Genomic DNA, 17689 nt, shown 5'->3' with positions numbered 1-17689 from the left:
CACATGGTTCATATGGCACCAGAAAGGCTAGTTTAAGAGAGGACGTCTCACCAGAATGTCCCAAATGTAAAATTAATATAGGTACTCTCACACATTGTTATTGGTCATGTTGCAAGATCCAAAGATATTGGAGTGCTATAGTAAGGGAGTTAAAGGGCATTCTGGGGACTGAAATTAACATAGATCCAGTAATTCTTCTTTTGAGGCTGTTAAACTTTCCCTCTCTGGGAGAACTTGGGAAGAGACTGTGAAGGGCTTTTGCCCGAAACGTCGATTTCGCTGCTCGTTGGATGCTGCCTGAACTGCTGTGCTCTTCCAGCACCACTAATCCAGTATTTGGTTTTCAGCATCTGCAGTCATTGTTTTTACCTGTGTAAAATCCTTGCCCATTAAGCGAGGAAGAACATTTTACTAAATTGGACCTCAGAAAAACCACCAGGTCTCATGGGGTGGGGTAAAAACAAAGTACATTTTTATAATCCTTATGAAAGCTTCACAATAAATAAATAATTAAAATCTGCATATTTGTAAACACTGAAATTGAAAATTTAAGAGAGAATTTGACAGACAGTGAAAACAATGTGTGAAGTTTAATTGCTGATATTCTGTGTAAGTCTGCATGATTAATATGAAATATCAAGACATTTCTAATAACACCAACTTGCAGATCAGTGAATCTGTGCTTCAGGCATTGTACTATTCAATGTATAGCTCCACACTTAATTAAAGTGCCCCCACTGTGAGTCAAAAATAGATTTTGAAGAACGCAAAATAAAGTCAACATTTTGCCAAACGCGATCCTTCAACACATTTTCTATTCCATGCCAAATCAAATAGAATTATGAATAAAGAGCATTTTGTATACAACTGGTTTTTCAGATTTATTTTATTTCTGTAATTCAGCCCAATTTAAGTGACGGTAGTAATGATATCTGAACAGGATCTTTGAATCTTGTCAATAGGAACAAATAAGTTTGCTAAGTGATAATCCTCATCAGTAAAAATGCTTCTGGAATATTCTGCCATTGAGGCCAATGTACAATCATTGTGAGATGTTCAGTGTTGAAGGTTTCTTCCAATTTATCAGTATTAATGGACTGCCATTAAAAAATACACAAATACAATGTCTCTTTGTGCATCTTGTTCTTGGAATGTCATTCAGCATGTATACTGAATAGTGGTAGAATCCCTTGCCAAACAAATTTTATTGTATTCTATGCTTTTTGTGGTTTATTTATTGTGGGTAGAATGATAGTCCCATTGTGTTACAAAACTTGAAACTCGATTCTCAACAATGTCAACAAAAATGTTATTTTTTTGTATTTCACAATGTTCAGCAAGAAACACAATGATCAATACAATCGAACAATGAATTGCAGTCCTTTGAGACTCAAATTCAAAAAAAAGGAAATGCATTTATTGTAATAAATCAGATGATTAGTCGACAATCATCTTTAGACATGTCTTCCCACTATCTAAGTCATTACGCAGACCCTTGGATTATGAATAAAACATATCACTGGTGTTTTAGTCATAACGAGTTTTCTTGAGGGTGTAGTATAAATTTGGGAAGGATGTTTGGGTAGATTAGACTAATTTGGTGGATGCGACCTAATTAAAAAGTCCCAGATTCATCCCTTCAAACTATTTAGATCAAACGTTTCATTTTTTGTAGAGGTCTAACCATCAGGCATAGACTCAGTCACTAGTCAGGTGAATAAGAAAGAATCTTAAGTATAGCAAACCTTTTTATTAACTTGCACTTATGGGACCAGGTGTGCCATTTGATCTAATATCAAGAGGTCCACATAAGCAATGTAATGTAGGAGTATGCACATTACTGTTATACTTTATTTACAGCATAAATTATTAGAGTTTTATTTAAGGCAAAATTACGTTATTACCCACTAGCAGACAACCTTCTAACTCACACTTTAACTGACTACTCGGGCATCACGGAGATCATGATAAGACAGTAAAAGTCAGGAATAAAGAACAAAGAAAATTTACAGCCCAGGAACAGGCCCTTCGGCCCTCCAAGCCTGAGCCGATAATTATTTTTGCCAGTTTATTAAGAATGCTGATTAAAACAGATTTTGCAGTATAAACTAAATAAAACAATTCTGACATCTAACAACCAACTAACCACTGACAACAAGGAGCAAATGGTTGTAATTATCAAGAACAAACTTAAAGTTGGATGGCCAATCCAGAAAGCAGCACATTGATGAGAAATGTTTCTGTCTCCAAGACCAAAATGCATCCGTTTTGCAGAGACATGAACCAAGCTTGTTGACAGAAAAGCTTTGCCTCACTGTTGAAATTTTGTTTCTCCAATTAAACTTAACTGTGTGGTTACTACAATCACTCTCTTCAAGTGTAAGGATAGACTGCAAACTTGGTCTGGTTTGATGAGGAAAACCATTTCCTGGTCTCATTGGAAGAGGCACTTGTAATGAAAAAGAACTAGTACATTGCGAGTTATCAACTAGTTACATAGAACATAGAACATAGAACATAGAACAATACAGCACAGAACAGGCCCTTCGGCCCACGATGTTGTGCCGAACTTCTATCCTAGATTAAGCACCCATCCATGTACCTATCCAAATGCCGCTTAAAGGTCGCCAATGAATCTGACTCTACCACTCCCTCGGGCAGCGCATTCCATGCCCCCACCACTCTCTGGGTAAAGAACCCACCCCTGACATCTCCCCTATACCTTCCACCCTTCACCTTAAATTTATGTCCCCTTGTAACACTCTGTTGTACCCGGGGAAAAAGTTTCTGACTGTCTACTCTATCTATTCCTCTGATCATCTTATAAACCTCTATCAAGTCACCCCTCATCCTTCGCCGTTCCAACGAGAAAAGGCCGAGAACTCTCAACCTATCCTCGTACGACCTACTCTCCATTCCAGGCAACATCCTGGTAAATCTTCTCTGCACCCTCTCCAAAGCTTCCACATCTTTCCTAAAGTGAGGCGACCAGAACTGCACACAGTACTCCAAATGTGGCCTAACCAAAGTCCTGTACAGCTGCAACATCACCTCACGACTCTTGAATTCAATCCCTCTGCTAATGAACGATAATACTCCATAGGCCTTCTTACAAACTCTATCCACCTGAGTGGCAACCTTCAAAGATCTATGTACATAGACCCCAAGATCCCTCTGTTCCTCCATGTTGTTACAAGGACTATGATAATGACCAGATTTGATCTCAATCCTCTGAGATCCTACTTTATTCCACCCACAAACTCTTATGACATCATTATCATGGTTGAAGTTTATAGCATACTTGGGTCTTAACCCAGCCTAAGACAGAAAAGTTTGTCAACTGTCTACAGGATCAATGGACTACGAAACAAAATAGTTCGTAGAACCTCCCTTTTATATGTAATTCTAGGGTTAAACCAAAGCAATCCCATACAGAATTGTTGTTGAAATTTAACTTATAAATAATGTAGGGATAACTAATTTGATTGTGTCCATATGTATACATTGCCTTACCATGAAGACAATGGAGAGTTTCAAAATATCTGCTTTATCCTTGACGGATAAGCCTGTATTCAGAAATGGGTCTGTAACTTTAAAACCTGAGGACAGGTCTTGGTGATCAGATTTTGGAAGTAATTTATTTCGCTTATGTCTACAGCCTGTTGCTGCTTTTTCTTTCTGCCTTGCTCACCATTCTCACTCTCTTTGCCTGCTTAACCGCTGTTCTCTCTGTCCCTCTGAGCTTCACCTCCACCTATCACATACTCCTCCCCTCCCCAACCCCATCCCCTGTCTTCAGTATACAGCTTTTCCAGGACACAATCAGTTCTGAAGAAGGGTCACTGAACTTGAAATATTAACTTTGCTTTCTCTCCAGAGATGCTGCCATATCTGCTGAGGTTCTCCAGCTATTTATGTTTTTCAATTGTATTAGTTTACCAGCATCTGCAGTTCATTTTTTTCTTGTATTAAGCTACTTGGTTATAATTAGGGGAATGTTTCAAGTCACTCGAGTTAAGATGACATCTGAGACCTTTATACCCTCACGTCACATGCTGTAATGCAATGATGATATCATGAGTACATTTTTTTCAAGATATATTGACATAACAGGGTAGTGCATACATGGAACAAACTGCCACATGAAGCAGTAGAAGTGAATACAATTACAATATTTAGAAGACATTTGGCCAGGTACATGTACAGGAAAGATTTAGAGGGATATGAGTCAAATATAGGCAAATGGGACAAGTTCAATTTATAAAACCCGATCAACATGCATATGTTGGATTGATGTGGCTGTTTCTCTGCTGTGTGACTCTGTGACTCTATCATTCCATAAGATATAACATAACAGTTCTTCCCATAAACTGTGCACAACAATCAACAACATTGACTGCAACAATTCAACAACTCATCACCACCTTCTTAATATTGAATTCAACATCTTCAGATTGTGAACCCATTCCCATTTGTTCCCTTTCTTTTAGCTTTACTTGTTGTTTTCTCTGTCACCATGCCCTCTCTTCCCTCCCCCTACTCCTGTGGGACTATCTGTTCTTTCACATCTGGCAGTTAGACACACCTTTTACACCATTGTCCTGCCATTCTCACATTCCAATCACTAATCTGCACCAACAACATCCTTTCTCCTCCAGCACTCCACCCCTACACCATTGCATAAATGTTGCCCTCTCCATGCCTCACTTAGCGCTGATGAAGAGCCACTTAGACTCAAAACATGAGTTTGTTCTCTCGCCTGATCTGCTGTGATTTCAGCAGTTATTTTTCACTACCTTTTCAAATGCAACTATGGATGGGCAATAAATATTGACGTCCCTCTTCCACAGGAAGTCTAACGTGGTTGAATTACTGATAACGATGTGAGGTATAAACTGGGGATTGATTCACTTTGCATGCAAGATTCTGACTTTTACAAGTAATTAGGATGAGAAACAGGCATTTAGCTAAGCGTGACTGAAGAAGGGTTACACCTCAAACATTGACTTCTCCACCTCCTGATGCTACCTGACTTGCTGTCTTCTTCCAGCCTCCTGCTTGTCATAGAAGTTATAGAATCCCTACTATGTAGAAACAGGACATTTGGCCCAACAAGTCCACACCGAGCCTCCGAAGAGTAACTCATCCCCCACACCTAACATTCTATGTTTATCCCTAACTAATGTGCCTACACATCCCTGAACACTATGCGCAATTTAGCATGATCAATTCACCCAACCTGTACACCTATAGATTGTGAGACGAAACCTGAGCATCCGGAGGAAACTCACACAGACATGGAGAGAACTGGCAAAGCTGAATGTTTTATCATTGAGACTTTAGTGTTGACTTGACCACAATTTCATGCACTACAAGAGGAGTACATTCCAGGAGAATGTTCTAAGCTCTGTTTTCTGGTATTTGCTAGAGAGAACATTCCAGAAATTTAGTTATATGGCACCATGTGATTAATGATTTTCATATTTCAGTCCAGCAAAGTTCCCGTTTTTTGAAAAATATAAGATAAAGAACATAGTTATAAGGAAAATATATCTCTTTCTTCCTATCCTCTGAGAGTTGTAACAGATAAAGGAGCTGATTTATAAAGATGGGGTGAAGGTGACTATACACAACATCAAGGCATAATTTGATGAAGTGTGATATCAAGGAGTCCTTTGTAAAATTGAAGTCAATGAAAATAGTGACTAAAACTGGATGGAGTCTATGTAGCACAAAGGAACGTAGTTGTGGTTGTTAGATGCCAATCATCTCGGCCCCAAGATATCACTGGAAGAGTTCATCAATGTCCAAGGTTCAGCCATCTACAGCCACTCAATTTGTGACCTTACTTCAATAATATGGTCAGAAGTTGGAGTGTTTGCTAATGATTGCATGCATCCATTCACAACTCAGATAACAAAGCAATCTTTGCATATATGCAAAAATCCTTGACAATATTCAGGCTTAAACTGATAAATTAATAAGTAACACTTGTGTCTCACCGTTGCCAAATCATCTCCAACAAGATAGGATGTAAGTACATCTCTTGAAGTATCACGGCTTTGCAATCACTGGTTTCACTCCATCAAGATATTGAAGTCACATGGACCAGAAGCACAACTGAAGCACTACTTCAGCAACAAGATCTGGTCAGAGGCTAAGCATTCTTTGATGAATAACTCACTTCCTAACTACCCAAATCCTAGTTGTATTCTGCAAGGTATAGTTGAGAACTGTGGTGGAATAACCTCAAATGCATGAAGGAATTCAGTTTCAACAACTTTCTTTTAGTTGTATCAACCAATTGTCAACATTAACTAATCATTTTGTCCACCACCAGTGCCTTGTGGCTGCAGTTGCACCATCTGATAGGTACGCTGCAGCTACTTGCCAGAATCTCTTTCAACAGAACTTTCCAAACTTGTTCTACTTCGCACCTATGACAAAGAAACCCGAAGAAGGCTATCACACACTATCAAGTACATCTCAATCACATACATCCTGACTTGGAAATGTTTCATTTTGCTTTCAGTATGCTGCATTAACACCTTTTAGTTTCCTAATCAACAGCACTGTAGATTTATCTGCATCATAAGGACTTCAGAGGTTCAAGAAGGGGACTGAATATCAATTTCTCAAGGGCAGTACAGGATGTAGAATAGATCCTGGCCAAGCCAGCAATGCCAACATCCTGTGAATGACTGTGAGAAGCAATCTGATCTACAGTGTACATTACAATATATCACAATATGTATTGTGATGAAACAGAGCCTTTGAGAAATGTGTTCTGACCTGTTTCTCTTGCAGAAGGGTGTTGTCACCGTGGTGCTGAAACATCCCCTTCAGAGGGGTAGTTGGTAAACAGTTTTAAGTTCTCCCTGGGCTTTTTTTTTAACTGAGTAAGATTAAAGAATCATGAGCAAATGGGGTTAGGCTTACACAGACACAAAAAGATCTTGATTTTACTTTAAGTGAGTTGATAGTTTTTGCTTGCTGCTGGAACTGAAAGCTTCGGTTCTAACTTTGCCATGGACAGAGAGAGACTTTCTCTTAAAAATCAAAAGGGGCTGATTGTTTCTTTTGATGTTTCTGTCTACTGGACTGCAGACAGACTCAACTTGTGGATAATGTTGCTGAATTACATTTGCCAAGGGTGTGTTTATGAGTTGCCGCTTATATTGGAACAGTTGGTGATCAGTGGTTAAATGATACATTATCTTGTTAAGTATTTCAATTGAGTAAAGTTGTGTCAACTCTTGTTTTTGTTGTATTTTAACTGCGTTATAAGAATAAAGTGCGTTTTGATTAAAGCTTAGTGGTGGACCAGTCAAATCACAATGCCTTACATTTGCCTTTTTAAAAAATATAAAGGTAGGGTCAAGGCAATCTCCAATATGCTTTGGTGAAGGGTCTGGTCTGGGTCATAACAGTATCATAAAGCAACAAATATAATTCTGTTAGAACTACATCGGGGAGAGGCTATTAAAGAAATAAAATGTGGACATTACTTCTCTATGCCATTTATTGATCTAGTCAATAAATCTAGTCAAAAATAACCCAATTTATTAAGAGGATATCTAATTCTTGCTTGAAATGAAAATAAGTCTAGCTTTTCATTGAAGGAACAAAGCAAATCAGTATTCACCCAGTCAATTAATTCTTTTTTTTGATTTCAAACCAGTGAGACATCTGACTATTATCAGATGGGCATTTGGGCATTTCCTGTGATCCAAATTACTTCTGTCCTTTCTTATGAACAGGACTTATGGACTTAAGTAGCCTATCCAGCTGAACCAATCAACCCACTAGAACACAATCTAACTCCCAACCTTCATCATACTGCCACTGATTTTATGATTATTTTTATTACACAGAGCCAATTTAGAGTCACAGAGTCATACAGATGTATGGCATGGATGTTGAACGTATTTGTGTAAATAAATTGTTTTCAACCAGGAATCAATCTTGTTGTTTTCCTGGACCTTCCTAGAGAATGGTAAGCTTCTTTTCAGAAAGAAACATCCTAGTAATATGACTTTTAAACCTGCTTACTTCACTTATATCTATAGAACATTGTTCATGCGATTGTGTGCACTATGCACTGAATCACCCAAATATTTCTTTTAACTGATGATTTTGTAGCACCAAACACTTCACCAGGTCATTTGCATATTCTTTCTATCAAGATATTGCAAGGCCTCCTGATTTAACAGTTGAATATCATTAATATTACATCTTTCCAAAGATCGTTGGCAGTAGCAATAGAGTTAGCTCATATCACTTTAATAGGATCTTGATCTTCATCTTCCTCTTCTTCTCTTGTATTATTGTATCACACTAGTGATGCAGATAAAGATAAATGTTAAAGAATATTTTCAAGCAGGGATGTGACAGCACTGAAGACGGTGCAGAACACACTAACCAGGATGTTGTGTGGACTGGAGAGTTTCAACTATGAAGAGAAATTGGACAGACTGAAATGGTTTTCCTCAGAGCACAAAAGATTGTAAACCTTTCCCTTTGATGGAGGGATCAATAGCTAAGGGTTATAGATTTAAGGTAATGGTTTGGAGGGGATATTAGGGTAAAAGTTTTCACTCAGGGGGTGTTGGGAAACTGGAACTCACTACCTATAAATGTGGTAGAGGCAGAAACTGTGTAACATTTAAGAGGTATTTAGATGTGACTTGCGATGTCAGGAAAAGTCAGGACTGCAGATTCTGGAGATCAGAATTTAAAAATATGGTCCAGGAAAAGCACAGCCAGTCAGGCAGCATAAGCTGTTCATCCACAGGAGAGTCGATGTTTCATGTATAAGCTCTTCGTCCACATGAGAGTCAATGAGAATAAGCTGAAGAGCTTATTCTCAAAAAGTTGACTCTCCTGCAATCTTGAATGCTGCCTGACTGGCTGTGCTTTTCCAGCACCAGACTTTTTGACTTGCGATGCCAGGGCATACAAGGTCATGGGCTCAGTCTTGGAAACTGGGATTAGAATGATTAGCTTTTGTTTTTGCCCAGCACAGATGTGCTTGGCCAAAGGGCTTTTTTTTTCTGTACTGCAGAGTTCAATGACTTGATGAATCTATAGCATTAACTGATTCATGCTGAGTTCTCACTCCTGTATGGTGATGGCCAAAAGAAGAAAGACAAATATTTCTTTGGCTTTTGTAGATAGAAATGTCATATGTAAAGTGTGGTATAATCAAAACTCCAAAGTGCCTTCTACTTTCATTAGAGGAATACAATAATAAGAGATGAATTTGTGAATTAAGCCATCAGAATAGGTTAGATTTTGTAATACCTACTGGGAGCCAAAGTTACATAATTTGTTATTGCTTGTTTCTGAGTGATTTGGCAGGTAGACAATTAGAAAGATAATTACTTTGTATTGAGGTTTGTGTTGCTGCAGGCTATAAGCAAATGACTCTCCAAACCAGCTGTTAAATGAAACCTGTATTTAGAAGCAATGCAAGGAATTTGTTTTGTTTTCAATGCATAATGCCTCTTTAAAATAATACAAATTTGCTTGCTAAATGTTTCTAAACCCAGAATATGCATCAAACATATATCAACAGATGGTGGAAGATCTGTAAAAGTGTCAGTAATGAAACTAACAATGCCAGACTTCACATTGCTCAATGTAAAATGCTTAATAAACATTATTTTGTTCTGTAAACAGTACCATATGGTACTTCTGTGGGTTTCTCTGTATTAATTATCTGGAGTAGAAAAAATATGCACTCAATTCTACCAAATATAGTATTGTACATTTTATTGTGTTGTGTGCAGGATGAAATTTCCTGCAACTTCATTTTAATAAAGCTGAATACAATTCTAAAAGTTATACAATGATTTTTGTGGGTATAACTTTGACTTTAGTTAATATTGGATTAATAGTGTTGCATCAGTCCTCAGTTTAAGGTCAGTCTATCCAGTGTCAGCCATGTTATACGCCTCCAAGACAGACTTACGCTCATTGTTCTTTTATCTTGCCAATATATCAGTTATTGTGTCAGTCTTGCTCCTGAACCATTGTGACTTTCTTCTATGTTAATGGTATTGTACAAACACAAGTTCATATTATCATTGACTCCACAAGTTGTGAGCTTTAACTAAACTGTAGATATGAAGAGCAATATCTGCTGACCCTATAGTATAGTATGGGAGGAGTACAGTGTAGTCAGAGGCAATATTATCAGAGGAAAACAGCCAGTTTCCCTGGTGTGACATCTATAATGTTTGTAATACTAACCCAAGGCCCTGACTGTTTTGAATAATAGAGATGTACAGCACGGAAACAGACCCTTTGGTTGAACTCATCCATGCCGACCAGATATCCTGCATTACTCTAGTCCCATTTGCCAGCACTTGGCCCATATCCCTCTAAACCCTTCCTATTCATAAACCCATCCAGATACCTTTTAAATGTTGTAATTGTACTGGGCTACACCACTTCCTCTGGCAGCTCATTCTTTACATACACCAGCCTTTGCGAGAAAAAGTTGCTCCTTAGGTCCCTTTTAAATCTTTCCCCACTCACCCTAAACTTATGCCCTCTAGTTCTGGACTCCCCAACTCAGGGAAAAGACTTTGTCTATTTACCCTATGTATATCCCTCATGATTTTATAAACCACTATAAGGTCACCCCTCAGCCTCCGATGCTCCAGGGAAAACAACCTCAGCCTATTCAGCCTCGCCCTACAGCTCAAAGCTTCCAACTCTGGCAACATCCTTAAGGGACTTTGCTGTCAGCAACATTTATCTACATGACAGTGGGAACTCAACTATGGAATTCATTCAATGTAAATCAGTTAGAGATATTTGTGGGTGCTAAGAAAGGGTGACATATGAATGGAAATTCTTTCTTTGCAAATCATGGTCCTAATGCTAATTTGTGTTAATATGAGGGCACCCAGCAAGCTCAGGCACAAGGACATTTGGCAGAACCTCATTGGCATAGTGCAGTGGAACCTCTCAGCCCGAAATCAAACAACCTGACAGCCTGGCTGGCAAACGAGAGGAAATAGCTCTGATTGGAGGCTATAGGCAGGGATTCAACATGTGGGCATGGAAAAAATTGCTCCCAGCCATGTTTCAGTTGACTGGAGATGATTCAGATTTAAGAAGGCTTCATGAGGCTGGGGATTGTGAGATTGAAGGTAATGAGAATATCAGTGGAGTGAGGAAACAAGAATTGAAAAACTTCAAAGGAATTTTGGAGATGCATTGCTGCTGTTCTTATATGCAATGAGAAAGTGTAACTTATCTTTGGAGCTAATGACTTTGCTCTCAGATTGGTTGATGGGATTCTTATGAGTCAGGGCTCCCTGACTTGTGCTAAACTTTAGTAATGTTGCTGATAAAGACCATACGACACCAGAGCAGAATTAGGCCATTCAGCTGATATGTTCTCAACCACATTTTCTTGCCTTCACCTATTACTTATGATTTCCTTATCAATCAAGAACCTATTCATCTCTGTCTTAAATACACTCAATGATTTGGCATCCACAGCCTTCTGAGGCAATGAGTTCCACTGATCCACCATCTTCTGGTTGAAGAAATTCCTTCTCATCTCAGTTTTAGAGGATTGTCCCATCACTCTGAGGCTGTACCCTTGGATCCTAGCCTCTCTTAGTGGAAACCATCTTTCCCACATCCACTCTATTCATGCCTTTCAATGGTTTCAATGAGATTGCTCCTTCATTGTTCTAAACTCAATTGAGTACAGACCCAGAGTCTGCAACACCTCCTCATATGCCAAGTCCTTCATCCCAGGATCATTTTTGTAAAGCACCTCTGGATGCCTTCCAAGACCAGCACATCTTGCCTCAGATAAAGGGCCCACAACTGCTCACAGTATTCCAAATGCCTTATAAAGTCTCAGCAATAAATCTCCGCTCTTGTATTTTATCTTTCTCAAAATTAACACTAATATTGCATTTGCCTTCCTAACTGCCAACTGAACTTGCATGGTAATTTAAAGAGAATCCTGAACTAGGACTCCTAATACCCCTTTCTGCTTCAGATTTCTGATGCCTTTCCCCAGTTAGAAATAATCTATATCTCTATTTTTCCTGCCAAAGTGCACAAACTCACACTTATCTTTATTGTATTCCATCAGCTAGTTCTTTGACTAATCTCCGAGCCTATCCAAGTCCTTTTGCAACCTCCTTGCCTCCTCAACACTACCTGTCCCTCCACCTATCTTGGTGTCATCTACAAATGTGGCAACAATGCCCTTAGTTCTTTTGTCCAGATTGCTAATGCATAATGTGAATAGTTGTGGTCCCATTACTGACTGTGTGAAATTCTACTAATCACAGGCTGCATTGCTGAAAATAATGCCTTCATCCTCACTTTCTGCTTTCTGACAGTCAGCCAATCCTCCACCCATGCCAGTACCTTGTCCCTAACGCATGATCTCTCACCTTATTTAGTAGCCTCTTTTGCGGCGCCTTGTTAAAGATTTCTTGGAAATCCAAGTAGATCATGCCCACTGGATCTCCTTTGTCTAATTTTCTCATTACCTCCTCAGAGAATTCGAACAGATTTATCAGGCATGGCTTCTTCTTCTTCAGCCATATTTTACCAGGCACTTTCAAGTACTCCACGACCTCATCCTGAATAATGGACTCTAAAATCTTACCAACAACCAAGTTCAGACTTATCAACCTATAGTTTCCTGTCTTCAGCCTCTCTCCCTTCTTCAACAGGGGTGGTATGTTAATCATTTTCTGGGACCCTCCTTGACTGGTATAATTCCTGAAAGATTGCCACCAATGCCTCTACAATCTCATCAGCTTTCTCCTTTAGAACTCTGGTTGTAGTTTGTCAGATCTGAGTGATTTATTCACCTTTAGACCCTTTGATACCATGTCAATGTCAATGTCAATGCCAGAGGCATCTGCATCATTAATGTATTCTTTGCAGTGTTGGCAGGGCCAGCTGCTCACACTGGGTGTTGCCATAACACAGCCTCTAACCATCCAGATGCTGGTAAAAGTCTTATCTTTAACCAATTAACGTGGTGTCAAGCATTAAATGTCTTTGGGTAAACTGGTAACCTGATTCTTCTTGTGGTAGGGCAAAATACTGTAACATTCAGAAAATTGTAATATTTATTCTATATCATGAATTAATTTTGTGAAGTAATTTTCAAGGTTTTGTTTGGTGATGTGCTATGTCAGCTTCTGCCAGTCAATGTACCAGGGGAATTAATTTTCTGATGTAGACCACCACCCATGTTTGTTCAGATCAGAACCAATAGATTAGGATTAATTTTCCGAGCTTTCTTTGCTAACTTCACAATATTGGATTCTTATCAACATCAATAATAATAATAATTTGTCCAATCATTTGCATTTACTGACCTAAAATGAACTGTTACAAAGATGCAGAATTATTAAGCAAACATTGCTTGACAGAAATGGAAAAGAAGGATTATCTCACTGCTGTGGGAACTAGATGGAAGAGCATCAGTCCAGTTCATAGCAAGCATAGTCAACTCATGCTTAAAACTGCCTCTGAAACATCTTTCACCTTGGAAAGCATTGAAAAGAGAAATGTAAGTCAAAAGCTATATGTCTTGAATGATGAGCTAGGAGGCTTTGTACAACATGCTCACACATTCTGCTGCTGTCAGTGTAGGTGATCTCTATGTTGAACTACAATGTCAGGGCCGTGCCAACATTAGAAGAAATAATTAAACCCAAGAGCAATAATTAGGATCAGCCAGTCAAAGAGGTTCAAAGTCATTTCTTGTAGTATTCAGAAACACATTGAACTATAGGAGGTTTCTAGCATCCTAAAATATAATGCAAAACTCAAAAAGACATATTTTATAGTGTAAGTTATTCTGTTATAATGTGTGTTTCATCAACACAAATTCACTGTAATGCGATTGACGAATTGGGGACACTGTTTCTAAAGTGTGAACATTTTAAAAATGTGTTGATTGTGACACAATTACCACACCAATACTTTAAACCCTGTTTCTAAAATGCAATTTTTTTGTAATGCAGGTTTGCACAAGAATACAACCATCGCGTTAGAGAAGAACTGATTGTAACTGACTTCTTCAAAGTTTTGACAGTAATAATATTAGTGCAAAAAATGTCTAATGTCTAATTTTGATTAGTATTCTGATTTAAAGAAAAACATATAATGTCTGTAAAGCATATAAGACAACATTTTTCACTGTACTTCAGTACATGTGATGTTAATAACTCAAATAAAAAATAATATATGGTAGTCCTAAATTGGTGGATGGTTATTTACACTAGCACCCTTCTGGGGCCACAAGCCCCAGTCAAGGATATGGTCTGGTCATCGTAGACGACAAAAATTAAAAATGTTGCCTAGGTCTATCTCTCAGAAGCCCAAGGAAAACAAGTGAAGAGCGAGACAATTTTCTATGTCTCTTGGAAGGTCAAACAATGAGTTTGAGGAAATAGAAAATGCAGACAATTTTTTAGTGCTCATCTGCCTTATTCCCATCAATCCTCCCACAACTAAACTCTCACATGAAATGGGAAGATTGCTAATAACCAATGTCTCTGATCTTGATGGTAAAAAGAGATTTTAAATGAGTCTCATCTAGGCAACTCATTCATTACAAGATATTGGAAATTCCCACTAATGGTGGACTCCCAGAATGATTTGAGAAAATGAAAGCCTGACATCTTGAACTTTCCATCTCTTCTCAAAAATATACCCCTTATTTTCATTCGAAATTATCACTGGCACTTTTGATACTATTTTAATACCATGTTAAGAGGGAACATGCAAATGCTCATATAACCAGGATGCAGCACATGTGACCAGCAACCATTGTAAAGTATAGATTGCATCAGGAAGTATGAGAGAGTTGCAGGTGAGCTTTACTGCAATAATAAGTTGTTAAACGTTTACAATGAACCCGTTTGCCAAGCAATCCTGTGGTGTATATCTTCAAAGAAATAAAGCTTATGTTAAGTTTCTCAGTCCGAACGGCGATTGCTATGCTTGTGTTAGCAAACTGATGTGTTTGCCATATTTGTATGCTATATTGTCTGACTGTTATATATTGATGAACCAATGACTCATTGACTTGTAAATTCTTTTTGATTAGGTTCCCTACAGTGTGGAAACAGGCCCACCCAGTCCATACTGACCTTCTGAAGACTAACCCACCCAGACCCATTTCCTTCTGATTTATGCACCTAACACCACAGGCAATTTAACATGGCCAATTCACCTCACCTGCACATCTTTGGACTGTGGGAGGAAACCCACACAGACATGAGGAGAATGTGCAATCTCCACACAGGCAGTCACCTGAGGTTGGAATTGAACCCGGGACCCTGGCTCTATGAAGCAGCAGTGCTAACCACTGTGCCATCATACCACCCTAAATATTGAAATTTCAGTCATTTACATGTTATACAAAATGACTAATTATACCTGTATCAGTGACATGTGCATCATAGAAAACACACAGTTTAGGAGCAAATGTAGGCAATTCTGCCCCATATTCCTGCTCCATTATTCAATAAGATCACAATTGATCTATTGTATTTTGAATTCGGCAACCCCATCTTTGCTTCCCTTGCTTACAAAATTTTCTCTGCTTTCATCTCAGAAGTTTTCAATAATTGTATGCTGAGGCAGGGAATTTAAATTCATATTACTTCCTGAGAAAATGTATGGGCTTATGATGCAATAATAGTGTGTCTGACTCCAGATGAGAAGTTAAAAATCACACAGCACGAGGTTATAGTCCAACAGGTTTATTTGGAAGCACTAGCTTTCGGCGCACTGCTCCTTCATCAGGTGGTTGTGGAGAATAAGATTGGAAGACACAGAACTTATAACAAAAGTTTATAGTGTAATATAACTGAAATTATATATTGAAAAAGACCTAGATTGTTTGTTAAGTTCTCATCTTTTAGAATGACCATGTTGGTTTCAGTTCTTTCATATGCAAAACGTTTTTAAAAGTTACTTTTCAAGTGAACTTTAACAATTGTTGTCATGTCTTCCAGATAATGTATTGAAGGTATTAGCTCTCTGTGTGAGGCTGTCTGTGCAACAATGATCAGATTGATTCTAATCTAAAAAACATGTTTACAGAATCTTACCTGGATTCGTGCAGTTTTTGAGCAAAGTAAAATATAATTCTCCAAGTACAAATTCACCCACAAATTTGTATGTGTACGTGTGCATGTGGGTATGTGTGTAGGGAGCGGGGCATATGAGTGTCTGTGAGAGGGTGTCTGTAATTGTGTGAGTGTGATTGTAAAGGGATTCAAGTCTGTGAGAGAGTGTGTGTGGGAGTGAATGTGTGAGTGTGTGAAAGAGGGTCTGCGTGAGTGTGTGTGTGTCTGTGTGTGTGTGTTTGTGTGTGTGTCTGTCTGTATATCTATGTGTCCGTCTGTCTGTGTGTGTGTCTAGTGCAATGGGGGCCACCTGTAGTGTGACACGAACCCAAGGTCCCGGTTGATGACACCCCATAAGTACGGAACTAGAATGTAACTTTTAAAAAAAGTTTTGCAATTTACATATGAAAGAACTGAAACTAACATGGTCTTTCTAAAAGATAGAGACTTAACAAACAATCCAGGTCTTTTTCAATATATAATTTCAGTTACATCACACTGTAAACCTTTGCTTTAAATTTTGTGTCTTTCAATCTTATTCTCCACAACCACCTGATGAAGGAGCAGCACTCCGAAAGCTAGTGCTTCCAATTAAACCTGTTGGAATATAACCTGGTGTTGTGTGATTTTTAACTTTGTACATCCCAGTCCAACACCAGCGCCTTCAAATCCAGATAAGACCATAAGACCATAAGACATAGGAGTGGAAGTAAGGCCATTCGGCCCATCGAGTCCACTCCACCACTTAATAATGGCTGATGGGCATTTCAACTCCACTTACCCACATTCTCCCTGAAGCCCATAATTCCTTGTGACATCAAGAATTTATCAATCTCTGGCTTGATTTAGCATCCCGGCCTCCACTGCACTCCACGGCAATGAATTCCACAGACCCACCACTCTCTGGCTGAAGAAATGTCTCCGCATTTCTGCTCTGAATTGACCCTCTCTAATTCCAAGGCTGTCCCCACGGGTCCTAGTCTCCTCGCCTAATGGAAACAATTTCTTAGCGTCCACCCTCTCCAAGCCATGTATTATCTTGGAAGTTTCTATTAGATCTCCCCTTAACCTTCTAAATTCCAATGAGTACAATCCCAGGATCCTCAGCCGTTCCTCATATGTTAGACCTACCATTCCAGGGATCATCCGTGTGAACCTTTGCTGGACACGCTCCAGTGCCAGTATATCCCTCCTGAGGTGTGGGGCCCAAAACAGGTCATAGTACTCCAAATGGGGCCTAACCAGAGCTTTATAAAGTCTCAGTAGCACATCGCTGCTTTTATATTCCAACCCTCTTGAGATAAATGACAACATTGCATTCGCTTTCTTAATCACGGATTCCGCCTGCATGTTTACCTTTACAGAATCCTCGACTGGCACTCCCAGATCCCTTTGTACTTTAGCTTTATGAATTTTCTCACCGTTTAGAAAGTAGTCCATGCTTGTATTCTTTTTTTCCAAAGTGCAAGACCTCGCATTTGCTCACATTGAACTTCATCAGCCATTTCCTGGACCACTCTCCCAAACTCTCTAGATCCTTCTGCAGC

General features: G+C 38.8%; 1 long non-coding RNA gene across 1 annotated transcript in view; it reads left to right on the top strand.

Annotated features, from left to right (window-relative positions):
- The window catches only part of LOC140481544 (uncharacterized), a 302075-nt gene extending 287965 nt beyond the window's left edge, over positions 1–14110 (top strand). The window contains exon 3 of the long non-coding RNA XR_011961550.1: positions 14028–14110. This is a non-coding gene — a long non-coding RNA (uncharacterized lncRNA). The remainder of the gene's footprint in view (positions 1–14027) is intronic.
- The last annotated feature ends 3579 nt before the right edge of the window (positions 14111–17689 follow it).

Source organism: Chiloscyllium punctatum, chromosome 9 (assembly GCF_047496795.1).
Source record: "Chiloscyllium punctatum isolate Juve2018m chromosome 9, sChiPun1.3, whole genome shotgun sequence".
NCBI lineage: Eukaryota > Metazoa > Chordata > Chondrichthyes > Orectolobiformes > Hemiscylliidae > Chiloscyllium > Chiloscyllium punctatum.
Note: the sequence above shows the minus strand (reverse complement) of the source record. Positions and strands in the feature narration are given on the sequence as shown.